At 49.5% G+C, this 13,827-nt stretch overlaps 1 protein-coding gene across 7 annotated transcripts in view; it reads right to left on the bottom strand.

Annotated features, from left to right (window-relative positions):
- EYA4 (EYA transcriptional coactivator and phosphatase 4) overlaps nucleotides 1-13,827 on the bottom strand; it is an 818,352-nt gene that overhangs the window by 740,771 nt on the left and 63,754 nt on the right. The window lies entirely within an intron of this gene.

Below are 13,827 nucleotides of genomic sequence, written 5' to 3'. Positions count from 1 at the left end.
TTTATTGGAGAGACTCGTTCTTAAAGACACAGAGTCCCTTCAATTTGCTGAATTATCAAGATGCCTGTTGCTCTGAGCTGGTCACATATCAAGCAATACTCCCCACACCCACTTCTGAGTGGCTGCACCTAAACTGCCATGGTTTTTCCTTCAAGGTGTAAAGAGCTGTTCTCTTTCTAGGGCTTGCTGCAGTCATTGGTTTAGGCAGTATGCCCTGCAGCACACACACAGGGATTGGACAGCAGCAACAGAGTGGACATTACCGAGCAGGAAGAGGGCTGTAAATGACACCCCGACCCTTCTATTTCTCATGGCAGCTATAAGCACAGTAGCATGCACAAAACGCTGTCCCCCACACTCTATGAATGCGCATTTGGTACACCGAACAGGTATGCGGACCACCATGTATTAATGCACATTTTTATTGTATAGACATGGATTTATAGTACCTACTCAGAATATGTCCATGCGCATACTGTCACTGATAAATAGGTAATGCAGTTACTTTCTACAATAGCACCCATTGTACGGACCATGGTTCGATTAAAGGCAGGCTGAACTGGCCTGCAGGCTGCACACACGTTTCTGTGACAGCCAGATCATCCTGCAGGGCTCTACTAGTATAGTTCCTGTTGCAAAGATGGCATAACCAAGATCCTCTCTTTTAAAGTGAGGATCGAAGAGCACCAATTGAGTGAACCATTCACAGAACAATCCACACCCATTCAAATATTGCATTTTGGTCCTGCAGATTACAGTAGCAGCAAAGCGTCATTGTAGAATTTCATGTACCAATTTTTCCAAATGCACTAAGAGTCTGCAGTAAAAGGTGAGCCAGGTGCAAAGCATCACCGACAAAGGCCACATTCCGATGAATGCAGTGCCATGAAAAGAGGCAATGGCCCTCATTACGTCCTTGGCGGAGGACCATGGTGCAATTTGCACCATGGTCCATGGCGCTAAGCTGCCAACTCCGCCATGGGGGTTGGCGGACTTACCGGCCCATTCCGAGGTTGGCGGGGCGGTAAGTCCCCAATCCCCATTTACCCTTCCCCATTCCCATTCCTGGCCCCATAGGGCATAATGGGAGTGGGGAAGGCGTTAATTACGCCACCGTAAATTACGGTGGCGTAATTAACAACAAGGTCCCTTAGCGCCATGGATTTTAACGCCTGCTAAAAGCAGGCATTAAAATCACCATGGCGCTAAGGGAACTCGTACTCAGGCGGTAAGGTACGCCATGGTTTACGCCGGCGTAAACCCCTTTCCGCCAGGGTCGTAATGAGGGCCAATATGTTTTAGTTGACAGACAAGTGTGAATGAATGGGCCCTGGTGTTCAATGAGGATTACATGCCTCTGTTGCATCATGATGTGTGTGTTCTGTTCACTTCAGTCAATACACAACAATGTTACTGAATATGGATGGTTAGTGCACTAAGTCCTGCTTCAATAGCAGGGGCTCCAATTAGGCATTAATGCCTTCAGTGGTGGGCCATACCAGGTGTTAACGACCCACGGAGCCAGAGCATAGGGAGGGTTTTAAATGGGGGTGGCTGGCCATTGCCATCCAGGGACTGCTGGACACGGACTGAACACCATTAGTATCCTGGAATAACGTTGGCTACACCTTTTTTGGATTGGGAAAAAAGCAGAGCGTCCGAGTTAAAAAAAATCAATTATGTATTATGCCATGTATGTTATTAGAAGCAACTGTTTAAAATTGTTTATCAGCCAACACTTCGATATAATGTGACATTTTCATCATTAAAAAGGGTTTTGGAAACATTTCTTTTTAGAGTGCTCATCTCCAGCACAAAACAGTCATGAAGTTACATTCTAGAAATGTTTCACGTGCACAACTAATGTACCACTCCTGTGCATTTTTAAGCGTTATTGCCTGCAGGTCATACAGACTCGTATGCACTCTGACGGGCTAGAGCGAAGCAAGGGTGAGTAAGGGAGGGGGGGGCTGCGACAGCACCCGCCTGCATGCAAGAAGGCTATTAGCCAGCAGGGCTCAAGTTGAGGGTACACGCGGGTGGATGGCGTCCACCCACTATTTTCAGAAAGTGGACGCCGCCCCCCTGGGTATTTTAGAGGTGTCTATAAAAAAACATAGGCTTAGTGTGTTTTTGAATTCATTCCATCCTTGGGATTCGAACCATGGTCATCAGGTACGCATGCCTGGCTCTTCACCACTACATCAGAAATCCTGATGAAAGAAACATGTACAAACATTTTACCAAATAGCAGACAGGCCGGGTTGCAGCCTGAATCTGCATAGAGAAATTATTGCATTTATTTGAATTTCATTGGCTGTCTGTCAGCCAATCAAATTTGTTAACACTGGCTGGTGTAGGCGCAGTGGCACACGACACAGGCCATAGCAGAGCAGTCTTCACTTTATGCAGTGCGTGCGGTCCATGGCATTGCAGATTATCAGCATAGGCCCTGCTGTGAGCCAGGGTGCATTTGGCTTTGGCCAAGTTGAGCCTGCATGCGCCTCAGCCGAGATTCCCCCACTCCTGAGGGCCGAGTACTTGGTAAGTGAAAGCGAGTCTCAGTCGCACCATCTCTGTAACTGACTGTGAAAGTGCAAAGAGCGGGCCAGTGACCCTGGTCTCCCGTCTAATTGAAAGGCCCAGGCGCTGCCTCTACAGTACACCAGAGGCTTTTTGAAGGGTGGCTGCAGCGGCCGAGTAGTGCACAGACTTCTTGACCCGGGATGAAACACTCTGATGGTGAGCATGCCTCTTTGCTAGGATGGGGACACGTTTACTGCACATTGCGCAGCGATTGTGGGCTTGTGGCATTGGTCTTTGACCGCAACGCTGTTAAATGCTACTCTCCCGGAGGCCTAGCACGAGGGGCTGGCTCCGGTCCAGGAGGCCGCGCGGCCTTGAGTGCGGCGGGGGCAGGAGCGCGGAAGAAGCACACACACACACGCTGGTCTGCATACGCCCGGAACTGCCTCCCACTCCAGGGGGCGGGGCCTTTATTTAGCTGCCCTACTTCACCGCGCTGCGGGACGTAGGGCGGATATAACATTCCTCCTTTATTTGAAATCAACCTAACAAACAACACAAACAAACGTGATCAACTATAAACTCCAGCCACTGTTCTTGGCTTAGCATACATAGTCATTCAGCCTTGCAGGCGGTCTTGTGGTCTTTCTCAGACTGTACCGCTTCGCTTGGGGGCTGTCCCCGCTCGGTTCGTAAGTCTGCTCACCTTCGCTGCATGTGTCCTCACTGCTGGGCAGTCTCGGTGATTGCCAGCTGCGATCCCCTGCGGATTCTTCCTCAGGGTCTTGCGCCGGCACGTCGCTGCTTTGTTGCTCGTTGTCGTCGTGAGGCCCCTCGCAGTCCGTCCAGAGATGCTGAGGCACGGGCTTGAACCAGGAGGTGTTCCTTGTTACTTTCCGACCTCCCCGGGTGACAGTTATCATGGTCCCGCGCCGGTTGCTGATAGTCCATGGCAGCTCCTCGTACCTGGTGTCTAGTTTGGATTTCGTGGGATTTCGCAACATGATGACCTGGTCACCCACTCTGTGGTTTGAGGGCCTTGCTCTTCTCTTGACGCTCATGTGAGCGTTGGCACGTGTTCTCCTCGCTTCCACACGTGCATTGTCGACGTCGTCAGGGGTCCTGCTTGGATGATGGGGAATCGATGAGTTTATGATAGTTCCAAACATAAGGTCAGCAGGTGGTATGCCCGTGGTGCTGTGGGGGGTGACCCGATAGTTCCTTAGGAACCGGAATAGGTTGATCCTCCACGGACTGGCGTTTGCCTTTGATACTCTGAGTACCTTGTTGATGGTCCTCATGAATCGCTCGACGTCCCCATTAGCTTGTGGCCACCTTGGCATGATGTGGTGGTATTTAATGCCCAGTTCCTGTAGGTATGACCTGAATTCCTCCCCTGTGAACGGGGGTCCATTGTCACTCTTAATGGTCGTGGGCAGACCATGGGTGGCAAACATCTTTTCTATCACCGGGATATGGATGTGCTGCAACAGGAAAAGGTAGAACAGGATACCAGATTTCTGGCCTTGCAGAAGGAATACCAAGAAGGTTTGGACTCCCTACTGCAAAACCAGAAAAAGCTGGAGCAACAACTGGACTTCAACAGGGTATGTGCTGAGCAGGTAGTCACCCTGCAAGGCCACCTAGATAGAGTGAAGGCAGAGAGCAACAAACTAATTCTGAAAGACCTGGATACCCAGGCAGAGTTTGATCAGGAGCGCCAGAATGCTGGTGCCTTCCAAAGGCAAAGGGACGACGTGGCGGCACAGATGCAGGCTCTTAGTCAGGAAAGGGATACCTTAGGCCAGGAAGTCTGCCATTTAAAAAGAAAAATGGAAGAAAATCACCTGGCCCACCAGGGACTGGGTGACCTCCAAAAAGAACACCAGAACTTGCTAGAGCACACCAGGAGGGTGGAGGATGCTCTAGCAAGAAAGGAGCAGGCCAATAGGGACACAGCTCAGGAGGTAACCCTCCTGCAGCAAAGACTGGCCCAGTTCTCCAGGACCAACCAGGAAGTACAGAGGGAAAATGAGGCTCTCTGCCAGCACAAGGAGAGGCTCCAGCAACAGGTAGCGATGCAGGAGAAACTGATAGAGTCGAGTAAGGCCTTAACAGAGGAACTGAAAGCACAAATGCAGGCTCTTGCATTGCAACAGGGAGCAGGGGCGGATAGAGATGAGGTCCGCTGGGAAAGAGAGACTCCTGACCATAACCGCAGGAGCCCTAACACCAGGGGCCTTCATCTCCCCCAGTCCCTGGACTCTACCACCCCCATGTCCCCTGGCGCACATGAGCACAGGGCCACAGGGATGGCAGATTACTATCCAGCTAAGAGTATGGGGCTCATAGGCCAGTACCACTCAGGAATGGAGGGGTGGGCATCCGGGTATGGGCACCCAAGTACAGTACAGTTCAGTGGGGAACCCCAGGAGAGTAGGCCCATTAAGGGCATCCTGAAAACCTCTGCCCAGTTAGGTCAGTGGAGGGGGTACCCATCAAATCCTGGCAGCAAGGAGGAATCTGAAGACTCCTCTGAACTGCGCAGGACACAGGAGACCAGGTCCCCACATTCTGCCAGCCATTCCCAGGCTCGCAGAATCCGGGAAAACCTGGAAGAACAGACGGGAACCTCTGGGAGCAGTGCCTCTGAGTCCGAGGACGAATGGACAAGGGTTACCCGAACCAAAAAGGCCAATAAGGCAAAAAGGGCCTTGCTTAAGGACCCCTTAAAGCAGATTAAGGCGATCAGGAGCGTCATCACGCCTTACCATAAGAACGCTAAGTATTCTGTTTGGGAGCACTTAGAGTTGTTTGAACAAATGATGGAGACTTTCCATTTGAAGGACAGCCAAAGCTGTATTCAATGTGTAAAGTGGACCTTCTCCCCGGAATACTCCAGTTTCTTTGCGGGGCTGGAGGACCAAAATCATTTAAGATGGTCCACCTATAAGGCGGCCATCTTGAAACATTTTTCTGTTCACAGAAATCCTCAAAAGGCTCGCAAGGCGGCCTACAATTTGCAATGTGGGGAGGATCAGGCCCCACAAGAATTTGTGCAGGAGTTAAAGCGTGCTTTTGCGCAGACCACCAGAAGGGTGCGCACAGACAGTCGAGAATTCGTTAATACATTTTTTCATGCCTTGCCCAAATACATCATGACCCAGCTCGTGAGGGATTTTCACGAGAAAAGATCCTTAGACTGGGTCATTGAACAGGCTACCCGGATCTATGAGGTGCAGAAACCGATAGATAGCAAAAGTAATGCCCAGAAAAACCCCAAAGCCAACAGCACCCCTGCTGCTGCCAAGGTGGCAGAGGTAAAGGTCACCCCCGTTTTGGATTTGGAGATGGGGGGGCCTAAAAACCTACCTGCACCTAATAATGCTAGGCCCAGGAGGTCCTCGGGTCAGTCACAGACAGGGAGCCAAGGAGGCAGCCCCACAAATGGGGTCCCTCGCTCTCCTGATTATGTAAGTCCCCGTTACAAGGGAAATCGACCCATCCTGGGTTATGTGTGGACTCCTCCAGCCCAAGGGGGGGGATCCAGCCAAGCACCTAACCCAGGGAACTTCCCTCCTAACTTCCCACCGGAGGGCAGAAACTCTCCAAATCCTGGGCAGAACTTTTTCCCCAGGTATCCACCCAACTTTCAGCCCCAAAACCATCCATCCTTCTTTCCCCAATTCCCTGAGCCCAGACCACTGAATCCGGGAGAGGGGAGGCCAAGGGTGGAGGGGTACCCAAATCTTCCCAACCCGGGGTATTACCAGAGGAGGGACAGCTACCCTTCCCGGGATCAGCCCAGGGGAGAAAACAGGGCCCCGTATCAGCCTGAGCGGGTTTCCCAGTTAGAGCGCCAGGTTCAAAACATGGCGCGGGATCTGGGTCACATACTGAGGGCTCAGCAGAACCCTCAGACGGGCGTGCCAGCGCAGAACGCACCCAACTCTGGACCTGGTGCCCCAGAACAATGACGGGGGCAGCACCCCGATAACTCACCGGTTCCCAGGGAGGAGGCACAAAGGGAAGGGGGGTGTAAAGCCTTGGAGGAAGCTTCCTTCCTCACTTGTAAACAGCCCCTGGAAACCCAGGAACCGGAAACAAAATCTCTTGCCCCTGAAAGTCTGCCTCCTAAGGAGCAGAGGGGGGGGTAGGAGAAACAAAAGACCCAAACAGACTCAGTTTGAGGAGGAGGTACAGGTCTTCCAATTTGAGGGAGAGGGATCCTCAGAGGATCCTGGGAAAAGGATCTTCTCCTTCAGAGAGGGGGGAACTCCTCCCAAAGAAAAATGGGTCCCTAGGGATGCAAATCCAGACTGGGGAGATGTGGAGACTGAGCTACCGCCGCCCACCATCTCATCCCAGAACCAACAGCAAGAAAATCCCCGGGTTCAAACCCATACTGGGGACTGCCTCCAAAAAGGGGGGGGCGGCCCAGAACTGGAACCAGGGGAACCCACAATGGCTCTGATCTCCAGTTGCCAAATTTTTCTTTCAGATTCCCAAGACTCTCCACAGAATTCTGCCCAAATCTCTTCGCTAGCAATGTCCAAAACCAGAAAGTTAGCCCACCAGTTGTCCAAAAATGTACATTACCTGTGCCCCCTTGAGGAGAAGGAGGGAAGATATTATGCCCCGGTACAAGTACAGGGGCAGGGTACAATCTCGGCACTGGTGGACACTGGATCTCAAGCTACCCTTCTGTCCAGAAGGGCCTTTGACGAACTGAATGCAGGAAGGGGAGAGAATTACCAAATTCCTCTCACCTCTCTTCCGGGACAACTACAGAACTTTGACGGGAAGGAAATTCCCGTTGAGGGGACTGCAGACTTGGACATTAAAATTGGGCGACATAAGTTGAAACACCCGGTCATAGTTGTGACCCCGGAGGGCACCCCTTGTTTACTAGGGAATGACCTCCTGAGAAGGTTGTCACCCCTAATAGATTGTGTAAACAAGGTCCTCTGGACCCAGACTAGCCGACCAATAAAATTAAAACAGAGTGTCAACCATGTTAGTTTAAACGGCACATGCCACATGGTTGAACAAAAATCTGACCAAGTAGAATTTCACTTCCAGAACAACCAGGTTCCAGACGTGACAGTAATAGCAGTAGGACAACAGACTGGTGATGGGGGGTCCTCTCTATTTCTGAAAATCAACCTTCCTTCCAGTCTAAAGTGGTATTCCACGCTGGAAGGAAACACTCTGAAATTCTATACTAATCCACAGTCAGAAACTCCCACTCCTATAGTCCAGAAAGATGTGAAATCAGCTCAGAGCCTGGCTGATATTCAGCAAATTGGAGAGCAGCTGTTCATCCCTGTCCAATTAAATGATGGGAAGGACACTGTTCTTGCTCGAGTGTGTGTGAACAACGGTAAGAGCTTCATCAGCGAAGCCATGTTCCGCCAACTCCCAAAAGATCCAGCCATTCCCACATTCAAACTGATAGACAAATGGGAAATGGACCTGGGAGCGCCTAATTCCAAACATCTCCTGCCAAGCAGGTGTATGCTCAAAATCTCCATTGGCAACAAGAGCATAGTCCACAATTGTTGGGTCGTGCGAGACGTCCCTGCCGCCTTTTACTTAGGCAGTGACATTCTCAATCGCTTTGCCATTAGTTTGGACCTAATAAACTTCAAAGCTTGGCCCCGATTAGCGGATAATCCCATGGGCTTTGATGATCCAGAAAAAGCATTTAGGTCAGCTCAATTGCTACCTTATGCAGTTGAAATTCAGGTTAAAGAGGAAGTCACCATCCCAGAAAGGACCCGACAATTCTCCCTGGAAGTGAAAGTTAAAAGGGGACAAGAGTTGAAAAACCCTGATGCTTACATACATCTAAATGCTTCTCTCCAACAGCAAGGGTTAGGGGTAAACCCAACTCCATTAGTCAACATAGAACATGACACCATTCCAATAGAGGTGGATAACAGCGACTTAAACAGTATTACTCTAGCCGCAGGCACCATTATTGGAATGGCGGTTGATGACCGACATTTCTCCATTGATCTTAGAAATGAACTGTTAGGACCAATCCCCAAGGACTGTTTTGACAGTGACAGTGAGGACAATACAACACCAGACAGGATTTTTACCCGGCATGGGGGGAACTTCCTGGTGTACACTTCCTGCCCTTATGGTAAGGAAGATGTGACTTGTGAATTCAGGAGGGATGAGGTGATTTTCCAGGTTCATGAAGGCTGCCTTGCCCACCTGAAGCCTCCAGTCCAAATCAGCACTCTGACCAGGGACTTCTCCACCCAGCTGGAGGAGGCCGCTGAAATAGCCAAACCAGAAGTCTTTCGAGGCTTCAGGCAGATGGTGGAAGAGAGAGTCAACCTAGCTGATGCCTGTGTGACTCTGGAACAAAAGCAAAAGTTGAAACAAGTTTTCTTGGATTTCCAAGATCTCTTTGCGGTAGACTCATATGACTGTGGTCGCACTGACATCCACACAACAACAATCCCCACGGACCCTGGCATGACTCCTGTGTTTGTGAAGCAATATCGCTTGCCTCTCGCATCAATGGAGTCCCTTACTGAAATAATTAAGAACCTTGAGTCCCGGGGAATAATCCGTCCAGTCCACAGCACCTTCAATAATCCGGTGCTGGGAATATTGAAGCCAAACGGCCAGTGGAGACTCTGCGCCGACCTTAGGGAGCTCAACAAACGGGTCCATACTTCCCGATGGCCTCTGCCCTACATTGACCAAGGGCTGGCCCAGATTCAGGGGTCACAGGTATTCACTGCAATAGACCTGACCAATGGATACTGGACCGTGCCTGTCAGCAGGGAGGACCAATACAAACTGGCTTTTACCTTTGGGGGCCAGCAGTACACATGGACCCGGACTCCCTTCGGATACCTCAACTCCGGCAATGAATTCAACATTTTCCTACATAAGGCCATGCCCGACCTGGGTGCGAGGGGTAACCTGGCTTATGTAGATGATGTCCTTATCAAAAGTTCATCTGTGGAGGAACACATAGCGGAGATCCGTTATGTTCTGACACAGTTGAGGGCCGCCGGAGCAAAACTTTCCTTTCAGAAAGCACAGTGGTGTAGAACCCGTGTTAATTTCTTGGGGCATGAGATTACTCCTCGGGGTCTCTGTCCCCAGGAAAAGAAAGTGGAAGCACTTCAGAAACTGAAAGACCCCACAACTCTGCGGGAACTAAGGAGCCTCCTTGGACTGACTAATTACAGCAGAAAGTTCATTGAGGGCTACGCAGAGATCACCAGACCCCTGATTCATCTCCTGAAAGGGGGGGTCAACTGGGAATGGGGTCCAGAACAAGCCGAGGCAGTAAAACAACTCAAAAGAAGCCTCTCACAAGCGCCTTGCCTAGCTTACCCTGTCAGAAACAAGGAGTTTTTCCTGGAGACGGGGTTCTCTAATACGTGCTTGACGGCAGTATTATACCAAAAGCATGACAAGGTCAATAAAGTAATCTCCTATGCGAGCAAAACTTTATCCTCTGTGGAGGAAAAATTCAACGATTGTGAGAAGGCACTCCTGGCAACGGTGTGGGCATTGAAGAATTACCGCCCGTTTATCCAGGGGGAACACATCATAGTGGAGACTCCACACCAGCCTCTGCAATATCTCCAAAGTGACAGAATCCGGGCCGGAAATGTGAGTAATTCCCGAATTACTTCCTGGATTCTGTCAATGCAAGGCTTTCCTGTGGAGGTCAGATATGGCCAAAACAAGAAGAGTCCCCTTGCGCAAGGTCTGGCTGACTTGCATGATTGTGCCAGAGAAAACTGTCTCGAGGACGAGAGTCTAAAAATAAAGGACAACACGGAGGCATACCTTAATTCCCCACACAAAGTCTTTGAAGAGGACAAGTGTGAGGGAATGCCCACTGTCTATGTGGATGGATGCTCTTACCATGTTGACAACAACGGGGAGAAAGAACTGGTGGCCGGCGTAGGGAATGCATGGGTGAATGAGTTCCCAGAACCCTCCGCTGGATACAAAATTGGTCCCCGAAGTAGTCAGGTGGCAGAATTGATGGCTGTGCATCAGGCCATCCTCACTGCTGTCCAGCATCAACTCCACGAACTGGTCATAATCACAGATTCGGATTATGTACGGAACGGGTTCGTGGAGCACCTGGTTAATTGGAAAACCAGAGGCATGTTATGTGCTAACAACAAACCCTTGAAACATGGGAAGTTGATCCAAAACATTGATGATCTGGTCACCTCGAAGGGAATGACCATCTATTGGAAGAAGATCAAGGGTCATTCCAAAGTAGAGGGACCAGACAAAACTGGAAATGACTTAGCTGATCAGCTGGCCAAAACCGGGGCCATCGAAGGGGATCTAATTGAGATTGAGTCCCTGTTGGGGGAAATCCAGGTCACTGCTATCACTAGGTCCCAGACAAATGCTCACAACGACCTTTCAATTGCACAATGGAGTAAGGAGACCCCTGATGCTGATTTGATTACCGCTCAGAAGGGGGATCCAATTATTGGTAAATTTTACCAGCACCTTGAGGACCCTGAGAACTTTCCCCTGACGGATATCGATTACATTGGGAAAGAGGACCTAAGAGTGTTGATGAAATGTCCAAAAATGTTCCGGATCCAAGACGGTTTGCTGGTAAGGAAATCCAGAGCTGGCCACGATCAGTGGGTGGTTCCTACCTCCTTCCGAAGCCTGATGTTAAGTCACGCCCATGATGCGGCCACTGCCGGTCATAGGGGGTTTCACACAACACTGGAAATCTTAAGAGAGGTTGCATACTGGCCACACATGGGGCAGGACCTCGACCAATACTTGAAGGGGTGTCTTGTGTGTGCACAATTTCAGCCATCCTCCCTCACGCACCATGCGCCTCTCCAAAAGAGGGGGATGACACTGCCATGGTCAGATTTACAAATCGACTTTGTAGGCCCTGTGATTCGCTCGGCTAGGGGGAATAAGTACATGTTGACTGTCACATGCTTGTTTACCAAGTGGGTGGAATGTCTCCCAGCCCCAAACTGCAAGGCAGAAACGGCAGCTGCCTTGATGATTAACCACATCTTTTCCCGTTTTGGTCTACCTCAAAGGATTGAGTCAGACAGGGGTAGCCACTTCACCAGTGAAGTAATGACAAAGATGTGGGAGATACTGGGGGTCAAGAGAAAGCTGCATATTGCTTATAGACCAGCTTCTTCTGGGGCAGTAGAGAGATATAACCGGACAATTGTGAGCATATTAAAGAAGTTTGTGGCAGATTCTGGGCCAAGTTGGGATATCCGATTACCTCTGGTCCTAATGGCTATCATATCTACCCCTTCATCTGCAACCAAAATGTCACCATTCGAGTTGATGACTGGGCGCAAGATGGTGCTTCCTCAGCATTTGCTCTACAGGACCCAAGAGCAGACACTGATAAATGCCTCCACTACTCATGAGTATGTAGAGAATTTAAGGAAACACCTCCAACATGCTTTTGCTTATGCTCAGCGGAATCTAGAAAGATCAGCTGATAGCATGAAGACCCATTATGACCTGAAAACTTCCAGGAAGGAATATCAGGTGGGAGACCGGGTCTATCTATACAACTTCCAAAGGAACCAGGCCAAGCAGCGAAAATTTTTGCCTACCTGGAAAGGACCCTTGGAGATCATCGACAAGATCTCCCCTGTGGCCTACAAAATCCACATCCCCAAAGGTCCTTTGGCAGCGGGGGAAGACAAGTGGGTACACATAAACCAGTTGAAGTGTTGCCATCCCAGGCACGCTCTGCAACAACTGGAGGAATCCTCTGGAATCCTAGCGGGTACTGTATCAGACTAATTCAGTTCCAACCATAAAACATACCACATCTAGTCTCTAAAATATTGTGATTTGCATGAAACTGTCTCTTAGTTATACTGTTTTTTTTCAAAATAAGAATGTAATGTTTCATTATGATGAAATGCATATGCTGCCCCACTATCTCAACAGTGGTGGAAAAACGTCTATGAGCAGGTATTGCCGCTTTTGCTTTATCATCCTAGGAGAGATGAAACCATGGAGAATGACCAAGGAGGACGATCCGGAGACCGGGAGCAGAGACGCGATGGGCCCAGTGGACCGCCCAATACTCCCATCAGGACTGGCGAGGAGAACCGATCGATCAGTACCGGATGGAGAAGAAGATGCTGAACTGTGCCATCTACAGAAGAGGAAGAAGATTATGCGGACAGACCGGTGCGTGGGTCAAAAACCTTGGGCACGCGACTCCCCATCGACTCAAATTCGAAGTGCAGTCGCGTGGGGGGGCTTGTTGGGTATCCTGACCCACGTTTAAGCTATCATGCTACAACATTTGGTGCTGTGGGCTTAGAAAATTCAAGATGGCGGAAAACCCACATGTGCGCCGAAATCCAGGAAAGCTGCGCAGTTTGTGCGCACACCAAAATGGTTGCCTCACTTGCCACCCACCAGTGCGAGAATGATAGGCCGGGTTGCCATGAGGGAAATGGGTTGCCAAAGGAAAAACAGTAGCGCCGGTTAGCTTCAAAGCGCTTTAAAACCACCATTGGACTACCCGCACAGTAGTCTGAAACCATTGGGAGTGGCAATGCTGATTGCCGAATTGTGGGGAATTAATTTGTTAAATCCCAAAAATGGGTGCAGTACCAGTACTCACCACTATCCAAAAGCCGGCGTTTTAAAACCACCCTGTGTTTCTCTGAAGGCAGGCTCAAAATGCCTATTTTCAAACATTACAATATGTGCAAAATATTCACTTAACACCAGCAGACATTTGGCAGAATGGAGTTTGGTGTGCCTACAAAATCTGGGAAATGAAGAGCCAGAACAATGCTTATAACAAAACTGGCTGAGCTATGGAGTCAGCAGTTTAAGTTGCACTGGATTTAAAGACACTAAAATCGAAAATGTTTAGATTAAATGAGTGACCTATGTTTGGTGTCACATGCCTTTGTAACTGTTGAAATGTCATAGTTTTGCACTTAGAATCAGCATTCTAGCTGCATGTGTAAAATTGCAAGTTAATTTAAAAAGCAACAAAAAACATGACAGTTAGCTGAAAGTCTGGCTTAAGGAACTTGATTTTGCTTGACAACTACCCCCATCAGGAGTGAAACTTGAGTCACAGCTGTGTTCCCAGGCCTAGCTGCCCTTTTGCTGCTCACACTAAGGATATGCCATCTATCTGATAATTGAATTACCTGTGCTCTACAGGAGCTCTGAACAAAGCCTGTCTTGACTCATGCAAAGGTTTTATTACAGCGGTCGTAAAATGTAGCTTCCTCTTGGCAGAAGCTGGGAGGGGCA

The sequence above is a fragment of the Ambystoma mexicanum genome, chromosome 4q, assembly GCF_040938575.1.
Source record: "Ambystoma mexicanum isolate Mex_15411 chromosome 4q, UKY_AmexF1_1, whole genome shotgun sequence".
Classification (NCBI taxonomy): domain Eukaryota; kingdom Metazoa; phylum Chordata; class Amphibia; order Caudata; family Ambystomatidae; genus Ambystoma; species Ambystoma mexicanum.
This window is presented reverse-complemented; position numbering and strand designations above follow the sequence as displayed.